We start from the raw sequence: 16,119 nt of genomic DNA, 5'->3' as shown, positions 1-16,119 counted from the left end.
TAAACCATACCTACATGCAATTTCAGAGTAAAAATTCAAAGTAGCTTGGTAAACAATATATAGAGAGCGTCACAGGTCATCATTGTTTAAAAATAGACCAATGTGATATTTGAATATTAAACCAACTTCACCTGAGTAAAACAGGCTAGCCGGAATAGCACTATTTATTTGTGTTTTGCTGTTAAAATAAATGAAAATCTACATTATCGATGCTGTAAAAGGTGCCTTATGAAACTTAAAATAATCACATCAATCTATCGCCAGAAGATTTCAGTGGCCAAACAACACTTCTATGCATATAACCCATTTGTAACACAGCACAATCTATCACAATCTGCTCGACGTGACTGAAATAGCTTTAAAACAGAACATTACCTATCTAAAAGAAATCCTCCCGCCATTTTGTCATCCTTCCTCCAGCATGCAAAAGTAACTCCAATATAGATTCAGGATTTTAAAAAAAGCTTTGATTCAGCATTTGTTTTTACCGCTCTCATCTCTCTCGTGTGCACATGTCATGAACGCGGCGTGCGTGTACTCACAAATGGTGAATCTGCATGAAGAGAGATGCGCAGATGTACAAGTCTACATTTGTTGACAGACAGTTTGCGCTACTTATCAGAATTATCAGAATTATCGGCTAGACAATATTTAATTGGATAAACATTTTTTTGTCTTGTGCCATACCCAGATTATAAAAATACATATAAACACATTAAGATCATATACTTTAATCACCTTTAACAATGCAAGACATTTTACAAGGCATCTTACAAATGTCACAATAAAGGACAAAGACTCCAAATTCAGACATTTTATGCCCGTGAGGTTTTGGAGGAAATATGCATTGGCAGAAATGTATTATATAATCATTGTGCCTTTGCCTGTTATGTCCATTCCTTATCATGCTTCATTTACAGTACTTGATTTTCTAGGTTAGTACTTACACCTTGTTTAGTGTAAATGTCAAAAATGGGCCAATTTTAAATGATGTAAATGGGGCAATCAATTCCAGTATCTTGCTGAATTGGTTTTAAGAACAGTCAGGTATGGTTCCAGTTATATTTTCATGTGAGCCTGAAAAGCTGTTGTACCGTTACTAACTGTTCTCGGCCCAGAATTCTAGGCAGCATGATGAACCATTCTGGATTGGTAGAGTGCTAGGTTTCGTGAATGTTGCCATGGCTGTCAGTTCCTCAAAGGCTGGATAGACGTAAGGATAACTATTACACTTGCAACTCCTGATACATTTGTATTATATTCCAAGAAGTTCCTTTATCAGCACCATCGTGGAAAATAAAATAGTTTCTGGTTGACTGGACCGGATCAGCACAGAAAATAATGGTTAAGTAAACTGAACTATTTGGCCTAATAGTGGAGAAGTGGCTATACTGTGTATAGAGAATGTAAATCTGCATCATAGCAAGTTGCATTCCGCCATGTTTCAGACACACTCAAGAGCGCACAATGTAAACCAGGGGTGATCAACCTTCAGGTTTCAGTTGCAACCCATATCAAACACACCTGCCTGTGATTATCAAGTGCTGCTCAGGTCCTAATTAATTGGTTCATGTGTGTCTGATCAGGGTTGGACCTGAACTCTGTAGGAAGGTAGAACTCCTGGAACAGGCTTGAGCACCCCTGATGTAAACCCGTGCAAATTGGCAAGTTAAAGCAGACTGTTCTCTTGGAATAATTATCATACAGTCTTACAAACACTTAGAATTAAATGGACTAATGTGTAGATATTTTTATAAATATTTTTTCCGTGTCTGGGAAACTGAAAATATGCATTATATAATACTTTGCCTCCAGCGCTAAAGTGAAATTAGACAAAACATTTCCATATACAGTATGATTTTATTCTTTATTTTTAGTTTGAGAGCTTACAGTTTAAATCAGTGTGTATATGATACAATAAACCTATAGAGATCAATGGGTATCAGATTGCTGTGTCCCAAATTTCAAGAAGTCAAGAAAGGGACTACATTGCACTTTAACAACACATCCCCATTCTCTATAGTGACAAAGTATGAAATTAATGCTTAAGTCCTGCATGATAAAGTGTCATTGGGCCTTCACTGGCTTTTTAGTTTTACTTGTGTATCTAAGTGAAGTTATTCATTCATTCATTCATTCATTCTCTTTTTATTCATTCATTCTCTTTTCGGCTTAGTCCCTTTTTTAATCAGGGGTCTCCACAGCGGAATGAACCGCCAACTTATCCAGCATATGTTTTATGCAACGGATGCCCTACCAGCCACAACCCATCACTGGAAAACATTCATACACATCCATTTACACACACACACACACACACACACACACACACACACACACACACACACACACACACACACACACACACACACACACACACACACACACATTACAGTCAATTTTAGTATACACAATTCATCTATACCACATGTCTTTGATCTTGTGTGGGAAAAACTGTAGCACCCGAAGGAAACCCACGCAAACACTGGGAGAACATGCAAACTCCACACAGAAATACCCACTGACTCAGCCGAGGCTTGAACCAGCAACTTTTTTGCTTCGAGGCCAACGTTTTACCCACTGCGCGTCAACATATGTCCACATATATTTTAAATCAAGTCTCACCATGTATGATCATATGAAATAATGCTAATAATAAATAATATTCATGCAACACTGATTATATACAGGGGTGGCCAAACTTATTAGACGTTTCAATAGTTTTTTTTTGTTGAATTGCTCATTTCAATACCCATAAAACTAATAAAATATCTAAGAAGTCATCATTATGCTCTGTAAACCATAGAATATAGCCTTCGTAAAAATATTTAGGTAAAAAAAAACAAAAAAACAAGCTAAGCCTATTTCAGTTACTGTCAATGTCACACGTTCCTAAAATAGAAAATTCAAAGAAAAGCTTTTGACTTCAGTTACAGAAAGCATGGGAGAACATTAGTCTTGAAGATTTCAGGAAATATATTAGCACTATGTGGGAGTGATGTGTTGCTTTAATGGCTGCAAAAGGTGGAAATATCTATTATTAAAGGTAAAAGTGAATAAAAAAACAAATAATTTCATCTAATATTTATTGTGCTCAGAACAACCATCAATATGAACGTTATAAAAAGAAATCATATTTGCATGTAAAAATAGGTCAATATCTTTTGGTCTGACAGGTTGTCTAATCATTTGAGCCACATCTGTAGATGATTATTTAAAAACTTTCGGTCTTTGGATCTTTCTCTTTTTTTTTTCATCAGATTTTCCTGAAGTTGCATCATGAAATTGCAGAAATGATTTCAACATTGATAATAAGATGTAAGATAGTTCTTGGTAAGAAAATTGACATATTAAAATGATTGCAACAGTATTTCACAGAATTACTAGTTTTTACTCTTATTTTGATCACATAAATACAGTTTCAATGAGCAGTAACCAAAAATAAAGTACAAATATTACCAGCTCTAATCTTTTGAGGAGTAGTATAGATCAAATTTCAGCTGCAATAGAATAAATGTTGCTTGTGCATCTAAAGCATGCTAACTTCTTAATAAGATTGTGAAAATTGGTCACTGATTCTCTTCATTAAGAAAAAAGTGACGTGAAGCAGCAGTATAAATATATGTCTTTAAAATGAATTAGAAAATAGATAGCCCTGACGTCTCCCTTTCTCACTGTCTTCTGTCTTTCTTTGAACATCTCCCATTAGATGGGACTAAAAAAGAGAAGAGCTGACGACACAGGAGAAATCAGCAGAGTTGAAATCTCTTCCTTCTCTGCCAACTTTCGCAATCGTTTTTTCTCCGACTGTGAGAGAATTCATTAAAATTTCACTCAGCCTGCGGCCTCTCTCTCTCGCTCTCTCTCTCTCTTTCTCTCTCTCAATCCATCTTTCTTCCTTTTGCCTTTTCTCTCTATCTGAATGAATGGAGCTTTGAATAATGTAACCAGTTTTAACAAGATCATAAAAACCCCCATCCAACATTCATAAGCCAGTAAGCTGAGGTTGGGGATTTTGGGCACGTCACACACACACCTTAAGCACACCTTACATTCTTACACAGTGGCACGTACATGCTCTCAAGCACGTGCACGATCAAGCGCTACTCAAACGTCTCTCTCTTCCAGACGCATCCGCACACACACATACTTGAATTCCGCAGAGGATGAAAGAGTGACGCAGGAGCTGGAGAGATGAGAGAGGGATGCCTGGAGGAGGAGGATGAGAGACAGAGAGTGAAATCAAAGAAGCAGTGATGTAAGAGAAGCCCCCATAGGTCTCTCTCCTTGCCCGTCTGTTGAGAAAACCGCACCGGCACTCTGGCTAATCCACAAATTAGAGGACTGTGAATGTCCTTTACTCTGTGTTTATTTCTATAAACACCTTTTCTGCACTTGTGTGTTGGTTTCATCACTGTGCTGAACGATTTAAATATATCTGAAAGTATGTACTGAAAGTATAGCCAATAAAGGGGCCTTATGTACTGGATAATACATAGGTCCAATCCCAAATCCACCTCTTAGGCTTTCCCCTACACGTAAAGGGGTAGGGGTGTTCCGATTCTCTTTAGCTTGAAGGTGTATGGCTAATGGGAAAGGCTAGTCATAAAAACTGAGATTTTCCAGAACCATACTCAAAACTAAGGGGTACAAAAACTTTCCAGAATACACCACCATCTACAACGACAACATTGTTGCATGCAGAAGCCAGGAGATGCACAAATTAGTATTTTTTGTCATCCTTACGAATTTTTACAACAAACAAACATATGTTTAAATACATTGATAATAGGGCTGCACAATATATCGTTTCAGCATCGATATCGCAATGTAATCTTTCGCAGTAGTCACATCATAGGATATGCAATGTTGTGTTTGTATTTTAATTCATCATTTGTAAATGTTTTCGATCGTATAATGACCTTAAAAGCATTTGGGCATAAAAAATGTTTCAATTTATGACTTTAACAGTGATTCATTTTGTTGAATTATTTGTATTTTTATCATTCAGTTACTATATGATAACCATAAAACACCTTTTCAGTTGTATCTTTTCTTGATTGTATTTATAGGTTGTTATGCATGAAAATACTTGCAACACATGCAAATACAGAAATGCACTGCAAATAGCACAGACACGCATTAAAAATGTGTCGGGGACACCAAAAAGTTATAGATTGTTTATTTTACGGAGATGCTCTTCCAACTAAGAGGCATCCCAATCGATCAAACATAGATTCTTTTCAAATAGAGATATTAGGTTATCTGGTGAAATTGTATTCATATCACTATATATATTGCAAAATAAAAAAATATCACAATGCTAGATGTAATGAAGTTTCTGACCCAAAACTTTTCATCGGTTTTTATTAGTAAATAAAACAAACGGAAGGCAGCTCCTCACAGAGACTGCCGTAAAACTGAAAGCAAAAGTAAAACATTATGTCTGGGCCCGGTCCTCTCTTGGCTTTCTCTGCTATCATTCCTCCTCTTATAGTCCAGAGCTCCTTTTTGTATGTGGCAAGTGGGTGAGGCCAAGAGCCCTGGGAACGGAACAAATCCCATGGGTCTTGGCCCCACCCCCTCGCCACAAAATTTTTCCAATATTTTGCAGCCATAATTCATAGGTCCGTTCATGTTTTATTGTCATGCTTTTACAAAAAAATCATTCAAAAAACCTGCTAAATGTTGCTATCTTTAATCTGTTATCTAATAACTCCTGTATAGTTGTTCCAAAACATAACTTAACTTCGTGGACAGAAGTAAAGAGGGTTGGGGAGTCGTGGAAGAAAGTAAAAAGAAGAACAGCGGGGCAGGCCGGGGGTCCATGTGAGGCTGCTTGATCTGGCACAAATTATGTCCTGTATGGAAATATGAGTTATTAGCCTACATTTTTGTAAAACGGCCAAATGTATTGACACATAGGCTGCGTCCGAAACTGCCTACTACTCAGTAGGTACTGCATTTGAATTTAAACGTACTACTCGGCCGTTAGAAAAGTACGTTCTATACAGTATGAATGTGAGAAGTATGAATGGAATTCGTACGTTCTACATCCGCCATTTTGTCATGGTCACGTGACCTACCTGCTTCAGTTGCGTCGCTTCAGTCCCATTCATGAATTCTCTCACGGGGCATGATGGGATAGCGCAGCGTGCATGGGATGCGCACTTCGGAATCTTGCCGGAAGTAGTAAGTCATCCGGGTACTTCTCGCCTACTGATTTTCGAATTCTATGAATTCGGACATACTACTCGGCTCGCATACTGATTTTAGCGTACTATGTAGTATGGAAGTATGCGGTTTCGGATGCAGCCATACAGTGTGTTGGACTGCAATTTCTTGGTAAAATGAACTGGGCAGTATGACTGCACAAAACTTTGCTTCTCACACTAAAGATATTTAGAGGGACATATTATTGATACAGTATATGAATCTAGGTAATAATAATAATACTAATTTCAATGTAATACATGTATGTAGGGATGTCACAATTCTCAATATATGAAGAGTTCAGATGCAAAAACCTCTCAAGTGCCATCTGAAATCTTCTTCTAAAATTAGCATTTTTTCTCTGGTTCCTATGTCTTGATTCAGTAATTTCACATTTATGGTAAAGAATAGGTTATTTTTATCGATTTTAGCATGAAATTACTGAACATAAACACAAGAAGCTGAGGAAAATGCTCATTATAGAGGAAACTCTAGATGGCACTTAAAGGTTTTTGCATCTGAACTCTTCATATAGACTTATCGCACAACACATGAACATGACCTCAATCATTTTTGGTGATGCAATATAAATCGCCCATACATAAAAACCAATTCTAGCAACATTTTAGCTGATTGCGCAACCTCTCTATCTCTCTTGGAGGTGTGAGTGTCAGTATGATTAAAATAACACTACAGTATTTACTATAAAGGAGTATATTTTCATGTAGGGTTGGACCAATAAACAATATCATATCGAATCGCAATGAAGATTATGTCGATAACGATGATAAGCTCTGCATATTTTTACTCGACAGTGATCCTAAGAGCCAATCACACAACAGAAATATGCAACAACAGGAATCTATAATTGTGTTGTGAAGGATTCGGATTTCTGCTTTCCATCTCATCATGGACCAACGTTTATCCTTTTCATCATCCTGTTTCTCAGTATTTAACTGTGAATTGATTTTAATTAATGAATAAGTTAACACATTGCTTAATATAAGAATGTTCAGTGCATTTGCCAGTCTCTTTATAACTATTTTCAGAAGCCACCCAACTAGGTCAGAGGTCACGGAGACCTTGAGTGGAACTGAGGGCTGAGGACTGGAAGCAACTGTTTCTATTGTTATTTCTATGAGTTAATACTGTCTAAAATGTCTAAAGTGATTTTGCTATTTTTAAGGTTAAATCTTTTAAAGTGATTCTACTTTTTATTCAAAATAGACTTTGTGTAGTAAGAATATAACTGCCTGAATGTAGATTATACCAGTTTTTAACCAGTTTTGATAAAGACGGCTGAGTATACACTCAGCCTTGGATAAGAAACAGATTGTACTTTATGTGTGTGTGTTCTATTTGATTGTTGATCCGTTTCACAGGTCTGGAGTCAGCTCTAATCAGTCTAAGGGATGTCTGACATTTATGCTTAAGATAATGTTCAGAATTGTACGCACGAACCCCACGTGGAAATTTTCACGAAAAGTTTTAACCAATCAGGCTAGAACACCTATTTGTATGACGCAGTTAATGACGTTATGTGAGAGTATAATTGTTATTGATTGGTGATTGTGAGCAGAGCGGCCTAGGAGTGTTGATGCTGGCTTCTGCTGATGAAACTGCAAACTATCTTCAGTAAACTTGATTTATTTATTTAAATATCTGACTCCGGCTCTTTTTCATCTACCAGACTGGTCATTCTTTGGGTCAATCTGTAAACTATCCCTACAGTTGATATTAGAGATTTACTGAATTTTTGTGTCGCCCGAAAATCGGCCAAAAATAGGTCATGCTGCGTCACCCAGTATTGTTTAGCACACTTGTTTCACTTTCCCACCAGCAGTATCCGCCTTCAGTCATGGTTGGGATACTCTTTCAAAAGTGAAAATGTCAACAACTTATATTGAAATATATATCATTATCGTTCAATATAGAACATAATTCATAAGGCCTATTTTAATATAGGTATTTGACAACTGAAAATAGATCTGGTAGCAGATATCGCAGCCTCTATTAGTTTTTACTTTGCATTTTTTTGTTAACATTTTTTTGTTTTTATTTATTTAGAATATGCATTTTCACATTCTGATTCCAATGCCTAATTATTAAATTGTTAAAATGACTATAATTAAAGAAAAAAATGTTTAGAATAAAATATTACAGTAGGTGTTCTTTGAATGTATTGCATTATGTTGCTATTATGCTGTCATTCCGGCATTAAATAATTGACATAAAATGGTCTTAAAATGACAGTAATATTGTTTATCGCAATATATTTTGTTGCAATATATCATACAGCAAAATATAGATATCATCACAGGCCTATATGTAAGTTATTTTTAATCGTAACTAGTGTAGTACATCAATTACTACTCAAGATTAATACACAAACACCCTGAATGAAGGACGATCTAAGAAGCAGCTTTTATAGTATTTCAATAGTGCAATGTGGCTGGTGCAGCGATATAATAACATGTGTGCGTAGACATTGTCTGTGTGTGTGTGCTTTTGTGTGTGTGTTTCAGTGTGTGTGTGTTTCTGTGTGAGTGTGGGCCTCCTTTAAGTCTGTGAAAACGAAATGTGACCTTCATAAGAAGATGAAATACACTGTGAGCAACAGACTTACATTGATTTCCGCAGCAATTACTGCCATTCCCGGCTCAGCTAGTGCATAAATATTGATGTTCTGTGTTGAGACATTCAACATTCAGAGGGTGTATATGAGCATGTGTGTGTGCGTTTGCATTTATCACTGTTTTTTTTTTTACTTTTCTCATTCTCTCGCTATATATATGTGCTTTTTTACATTTAGGATAATAGCTCACATTTCTTATTTTTCAGCTGTTTTCTTTCTCAAACACACACACACAGACACACACACGTCAACGCAGAACGTCACACATCTTTTCAGCAGACGTGTCAGACGTCACAGTGAGAATGCAATCCAAATCTGTAACATCTAATTTTACGCTATCAGAAGGAGGGACATGTTCAATCTCACAGCCCTTAATTAGATCTCTGGCACTGGAGGTGTGTGTGTGTGTGTTCGTGTGTTTAGATACACACATCTGTGCTGGTGTGTGTTTGTGCTGGAGAATAAACAGGAGGCATCAAAATCAGGGTTTGTCAAATTGATGCATGCATGTTTGCGAATGCTGCGCTTGAGAAAAATTCATCAGTAGAGCATCATGTGTTTTCATGTTCTTTGGCACATATGCAGGTTTTATAACATCTTTTATTTAAATAGAAGTCAGAATCACTGTTTAATTGAATCTATTTTGAATTTTGACACAGCGACAACAGTATTCCTCCCATACGAAAATCTGTAAAAAGCTCCCAGACATTTTCACTACAAAGAATTCAGTGCAGCCTTTGAAATTAAAAGATTCTACTTGAAATATTATTTAGCTTTTTTTCTGTTGATTTGTCCACAAGATGCATTTGTAACCTATAATTTGTAAAACCTGTAGTTTTTTAAATACTAATTGTAAATGTGGGTTAAAAACATGCATGTGGGTACTAGAAATATCTGAAATTCCAACTCTATCTCTCCGCAATTCGTAACTTTTTGATTTAGCAGCTAATTCATATGAATCCATACAATCTCATTTGTACAGTTTAGAAGGATTTGCTCATTCCCCAGTGATGGTTGGGTTAGGGGTGGGCTTGGGTGCCACACCTCCTTTTTAAAATCATACATTTTCATAAGAATTAGCCATTAAATATACAAAATGTAAAATTCTTATGTTTCTTTGGTGAGATCAGGCTAGATATTCAGTCATGCCAAATATTGTGATATTGAACATTCATTCTATTTGTTTTACGGTGGGCACTTCACAATTCTGTGAATAATTATTTACTTTTGAAGCTTTTTGGATGCCTATTTAGTGAATGTTTTACTTTATTATAAATCAATCCACTTTTTCCTTATTTTTATAGTAGGGTAATCTTAACATTTTGGGTTATTTATATTTTATAATATGTAATTTTACCATTTTTGAATTCATTCAGCCAGTCTCTGGCTCTGGTGGGGTAACTATGTAAGAGTCAAGTTTTAAGTGAGAAAAAATAGTAAAACTCTATGGTCATTTCTGAGTGATATGCTAATGGTCTAATCTGTTTCAATGATATATGCTAACTAATCTAATACTGTTCCCAACAGACCTGGAGATTGGCTGAACGAATTAAAAATGGTAAAACACAAATGTTTAACTCTGGGCAACTTGTAAAATGAGCTGATTTTGAGCTTATAATGAGCTCATGTCTGAAGATTTGATGGGCTATTTATATCCATAAACAAAACATATATTGGGCCACACAGTGGCTCAGTGGTTAGCACTGTTGCCTTACAGCAATAAGGTCGCTGATTCAAATTCCGGCTGGGACAGTTGACCTTTTCTGTTTTTTTTTTTTTTTGCATGTCCAAAGACATGCGCTATAGTTTAATTGAACAAAGTAAATTGTCCGTAGTGTATTTGAATGAGTGCGTTTCCCAGTACTGGGTTGCAGCCAGTGCTTAATTTGTGAATTGCAAGGTCCCTGAACAGATCAGGATAACGGATTCGTCATGTTAACCAAGGAGAGAGAGGTGTCATGGAAGAAAGTGAAGAGCAGAGGGGTGTCGCGGACAAAAGTGAAGACGATAGTTGGGGAGTCACAGAAGAAAGTGAAGAGCAGGCGGGAGGAGGGAGGTGCGTGTAAGCAGGGGGATCAGTACACATGATCGGTACAATGAGGTGCCGGATCAGATTTCAGTGGTACCGGATCCGTATCCAGCTTGTTCCGGCACAAATTAGCCTTGATTGCAGCTGGATGGGCATCCGTTGCGTAAAATATATGCTGGATAAGTTGGCGGTTCATTCTGCTGTGGCGAACCCTGATGAATAAGAGACTAAGCCGAAGGAAAATGAAAGAATGAATGAAATCATGTATTTATAATGTGGTCTACGGCATACCCTAGACATTGATTAAGAAATATTGTGATTCTTTATAGGCTCATTGTTTTTTAGCACTTCACAATAAGGCTCAATTTGTTAATATTAATTAATTCAACTACTACTGCTACTAAATATTACTACTACTGACAATGCAAACTAAACTTGTAAAGTGTTTATAAATCTTGTTTAGGTAATGTTCATTACTTTGCTAATGAATAACTCAAAATCAAATGTAACATTCTTATGGTGTTAATAATTAATAACAATCTTTTCTGTTTATTCTAAACATAACTCCAATAGTAAATGTTTAGATTTATCCCTTTTGATACTAATTAGTGCAATATTAAAGTTTACTGATGAAACCCTATTGTAATGTGTTACTGTACCTATCACACTTAATAATCCTTTTGCAATTTAATTAGTCTGAAACATTTGTTTACTCTAAACATTTATATGAAATGAAGCAATACACAAATTATAGTTACTTTTAATTCTATAAATATATAAATACTAGTACAACAACAACAACTAATATTTATAATAATGATAATAATAATAATAAAACATCCTCAACACACCAAATATATCCTAGCTTACACAATTAAATGATTGAGAAATGTACATATTTAAGTTAAAATTGGAAATGAATGGTAAGAAAAATAAAGATTTTTGTATTTTTACGGTGTATTTAAAGCACATGCAGAGGAGTGCATGTGCAACGTTTTGAGAGGAGATTAGACTGTTCTCGCGTTTGATATTGCTGGAATCCCAGCAGGTCAGAGACAGTGGGAGAGAGCTTTGACACTTTTACGTGTAATAGAAGAAGCAGGAGGAGGTATAAAAGTGAACTAAACAGGAGTGTATAGATGTGAGCTGCTACAGTACAGTGGTTGTTGTATTAAAGGTCTCCCTAGGAGTAATGCTTAGACTATAATTTAGTGCACAAACACTGTAAAAGGTTCAGACTGAAATAATAACACTTTATGTTGAAATGGTCAAAGTATCGGGTGTATAAATCACCACAGTTTCTGCCTCAGATTGGCCATTGGTTTTTTAGGACAGTCTAATCTATATTGCCGACAAAGATGGAGAGAATTGAATGAAATCACTGAGTCAAGCTGTCAGTTTCTGAGTACCTTCAGTGACAAAACTAAAAAATAAAGTTGCATTTACAAGGTGCTGCTTCTGCTAAATTAAACCCTTTTGGGGAAAAAAATAATCTTTGGATTTTGACAATTTTAATCCATGGCTTGCAATCTTGATAAAAGGCATTTAAATAAACTGTTAAAATACTATTTGAAAGTGATATGCCATACACAATCTATTCAACTTTTTATTATTATTTTAAATCTTGTCTGTATTTATTTTTAACTTATTTTTTTTATTTTTAAAATTCATAAATTTTTTGCTAACTTCATTTTTATTGCTATTACACTGTATATTTATTCTAATATTTCATCAACTTGGAATTATAAGGTTCTAGCTGCGTTCTGAATGATTTTGAGATATTGAGCTTCAAACCTTTTGCGTTCCATAGCAAACAGTATGTGTGTAACATTTTTTACAATTTTTTTAAATAAAAAGTCTTAAAATGTAAACAACTTATGAAAAAGCATCCCATAATGTAAAAAATCAATTTTGACAAAAATGTCAGATAGAACCTTATAATTCTAAGGTGACGATTTATCTTTCTTATTTATTTATTTAGAGCTTTAAATCATCTGTCTATCTGTCTGTCTATCTTTCTCTCTATACTGAACAAAATTACACTTTGAACCAACTTTTAAAAATACTGTAGTTTGTTTCAGCTATATTGTTTAGTTTTTTAAGGTATAATTTAACCTTGGTTTAAACTTTATAATTGTATTTAATAAAAATATTAAATATAAAAATACATTCACATGAACTGAAAATATTGTTTACTATAGAGACTAAATATATTTTTTACTTCAGTGTAATGTGGGAAACCACGTAACCCTTTTTAACCTCATATCAAAGTATAATCTTGCAACTCAAAAAAATAAATAAATAAATACTGTCATTTGTTACAGCTAAATGTATACATTTCCCTTTAATTATAGTTTTGACATGGTTAAAAATTATACATTCAATTCAATATTAATCTAAATATTTATTCTCCTCGAGAAAAAAGAAATACACTGACTCAAAGTTGAAATGTTGTTTATATAGAAAACACATACATTTATTTAAACACTAATGACCAGGATAGAAAAGGTGCTTATTTACATCTCAAACTTCCTGTCAGCTCTCTACTTGTCAGTCGAACCATCTCTTCCAGTCTCAGCATGTGGTTCTAGGCCAGAAGAAGCTGTAATCTAGACCACACTTAATGCGGATTATTGAAGGTCTGGCTACACAAGGCTAAATGCATCTCCAGTTTGCAAACAGAACACAGTGTGCTTTCTGTGGGCCTCGAGGCCATCAGCAAAACAAGAGAAAAAGCTGTGGAGCTCTGCTTGATTCAGCACCACGGACAGCTCCAATAAGCAGACACACTGGACTTTATTCCCTCAAACTACAGTACCAGCCAGTCTGTCAACACTTCATTAAAGTCTCATCAAAGAGCTGACTAGTCATGATGAATAAATTATTTCAATAAATTATTAACTTATGTTTTTTTTTTGGTCAGTGCCTGTAGTCGAGAAACGCTACAACAGAAGCTCACTGAATCTGTATATTCTTGTGTTTATTAGCAATTTATTCTCTTTGAACAGCTGCCGTCATCGTGTCTTTTGGAGGTTTAGTTGCTTTTGAGGAACAGTACAAAATTAAACCTTGTTATAGTGTGTTCACCCACAAATATACATTTTGTCATCTATTACTCACACTCAACAATTGTTTCTAGGGATGTCAATGGCTGTTTCCCCCATTTTTTTCAGTATATCTTCATTTGTGCTTAACAAAAGAAACTCAAACAGGTTTGGAACACTTGATGGATGAGTAAAACATGTATATAGATAGCCTATCATACTATTACAGTACCTACTTTGCCAGTTAGCTTGGCATGCTAACTGTTAGCCTAATATCTTAAATAGCATTAATAATTTATGAAAAGTATACGATTAAAAGATTAGCTTGATAACATGGTTAACTGCTTAACATTGAAATATAAACCTGAGAGAAAGTTAGCTGATTTGCTGTTGCAATAGTATATCATTAACAGGTTAGTCTGCTAGCCTACTGGCTTGATAGTTTTACATACTGTTAAAGATTAACTTTGTTTGAAAGCTTAATATATTGTTATCTACTAAGTCTAACAGCTTGACATGCTAACTTTTTAGCTTAATATATTAACATAGCATTAATCAGTTAGCTTAAACATACTATAAACAGCTTAACCTGATAACATACGGTTAACTGCTTAACATTGAACCTGAGAGGAAGTTAGCCGATTAGCCTTAAATCTACCTTGTTATAACATTAACAAATTAGCCTGACAGCTTAATAGCTTGTCTAATAGCTAGATAGATTTGCTTACCATACTGTTACCTACTAAGCATAATAGCTTGACATGTTAACCTCTTATAGCCTAATATCTTAACATTCTTAGCATTAATCGTTTTACTTGATAATTAAGTATACTATTAAGTAATTACTTGATAATTACTATTACTATTAAGTATACTATATAACAGCTTAGCTTGATAGCAAATGGTTAACTGCTTAATATTGAAATATGTGCCTCAGAGAAAGTTAGCTGATTAGCCTTATAGCTATAATATATCATTAACAGGTTAACTGCTTAACATTGAACCTGAGAAAAAGAGCTGATTAGCCTTATAGCTACCTTAGTATATCATTAACAGATTAGCAAGATAGCTTAATACGTAGCTAGTCTAATAGCATAATAGATTTGCATACTGTTACCTATTAAGCCTAATAGCTTGAGATGCTGACTTCTTAGCCTAATATCTTAACATTCTTAGCATTAATCATTTAACTTGATAGTTAAGTTTACCATTAAAATTAAAACAGAAACCTGAGAGCAAGTTAGCTGATTAGCCTTATAGCTGCCTTAATGTATCATTAACATATTAGTCTGCTAGCTTAATAGCTTGTCTCATAGCTTCATAGTTTTCAATACACAACTTTGTTTGATAGCTTAGCATGTTGTTACCCACTAAGCCTAATGGCTTTACAGGCTAACTTTTTAGCCTAATATCTTCCCTGCTAAAAAATCCAGCTTAAACCAGCCTAGGCTGGTTGGCTGGTTTTAGCTGGTCGACCAGGCTGGTTTTAGAGGGGTTTTGGCCACTTCCAGGCTGGTTTCCAGCCATTTCCAGCCTGGTTTTAGCTGGTCAGGCTGGGAAATGACCAGCTAAATCCAGCTAAAACCAGCTTGACCAGCCTGGTTTAAGCTGGACATAGCTGGTTTTGAATGGACTCCAAGCCTGGCTAGGCTGGTCAAGCTGGTTTTAGCTGGATTTAGCTCGTCATTTTCCAGCCTGACCAGCTAAAACCAGGCTGGAAAAGGCTGGAAACCAGCCTGGAAGTGGCCAAAACCCCTCTAAAACCAGCCTGGTTGACCAGCTAAAACCAGCCAACCAGCCTAGGCTGGTTTAAGCTGGATTTTTCAGCAGGGTTAACATAGCATTAATCATTTAACTTGATAGTTAAGTATACCATTAACAGCTTAGCCTGATAAAAAATTGTTACTTGTTTAATATTGAAATGGAAACATGAGAGAAAGTTAGCTGATTAGCTTTATAGTTGCTTTAGTATTATTAAAATGATAGCCTAATAGCTTGGGAGACTATTAAAGACTTAAGGTGCATCTCAAATCGCATAATTATGCGCTATTCTTCTCCATTTTACAGTATAAATAGTGCAAGTAGTGTGTTCACTCTAAAAACTCTAAAAATAATAAGTGAACTTTAATTACCTGGATGATGCACTTCAACTGGTAAATTAAAGTTTTGAATTATGGACATTACACGCCTTTAACGAC

General features: G+C 35.3%; 1 protein-coding gene and 1 long non-coding RNA gene across 51 annotated transcripts in view; one reads left to right on the top strand and one right to left on the bottom strand.

Moving 5' to 3' along the window:
- The window catches only part of rimbp2b (RIMS binding protein 2b), a 293,432-nt gene that overhangs the window by 85,091 nt on the left and 192,222 nt on the right, over positions 1–16,119 (top strand). The window lies entirely within an intron of this gene.
- The window catches only part of LOC147842830 (uncharacterized), a 3,879-nt gene continuing 1,139 nt past the window's right edge, over positions 13,380–16,119 (bottom strand). Inside the window, exons 1-3 of the long non-coding RNA XR_015498409.1 lie at positions 15,759–16,119; positions 14,797–15,338; positions 13,380–14,752 (exon numbers count right to left, since the gene is read on the bottom strand). The exon at positions 15,759–16,119 is cut by the window's right edge and continues 1,139 nt beyond it. This is a non-coding gene — a long non-coding RNA (uncharacterized LOC147842830). The remainder of the gene's footprint in view (positions 14,753–14,796; positions 15,339–15,758) is intronic.

The sequence above is a fragment of the Danio rerio genome, chromosome 8 (assembly GCF_052040795.2).
Source record: "Danio rerio strain M-AB ecotype USA chromosome 8, GRCz13ab, whole genome shotgun sequence".
Classification (NCBI taxonomy): Eukaryota; Metazoa; Chordata; class Actinopteri; order Cypriniformes; family Danionidae; genus Danio; species Danio rerio.
The sequence above is the reverse complement of the archived record's forward strand: the minus strand, read 5'-3'. Positions and strand labels throughout refer to the sequence as shown.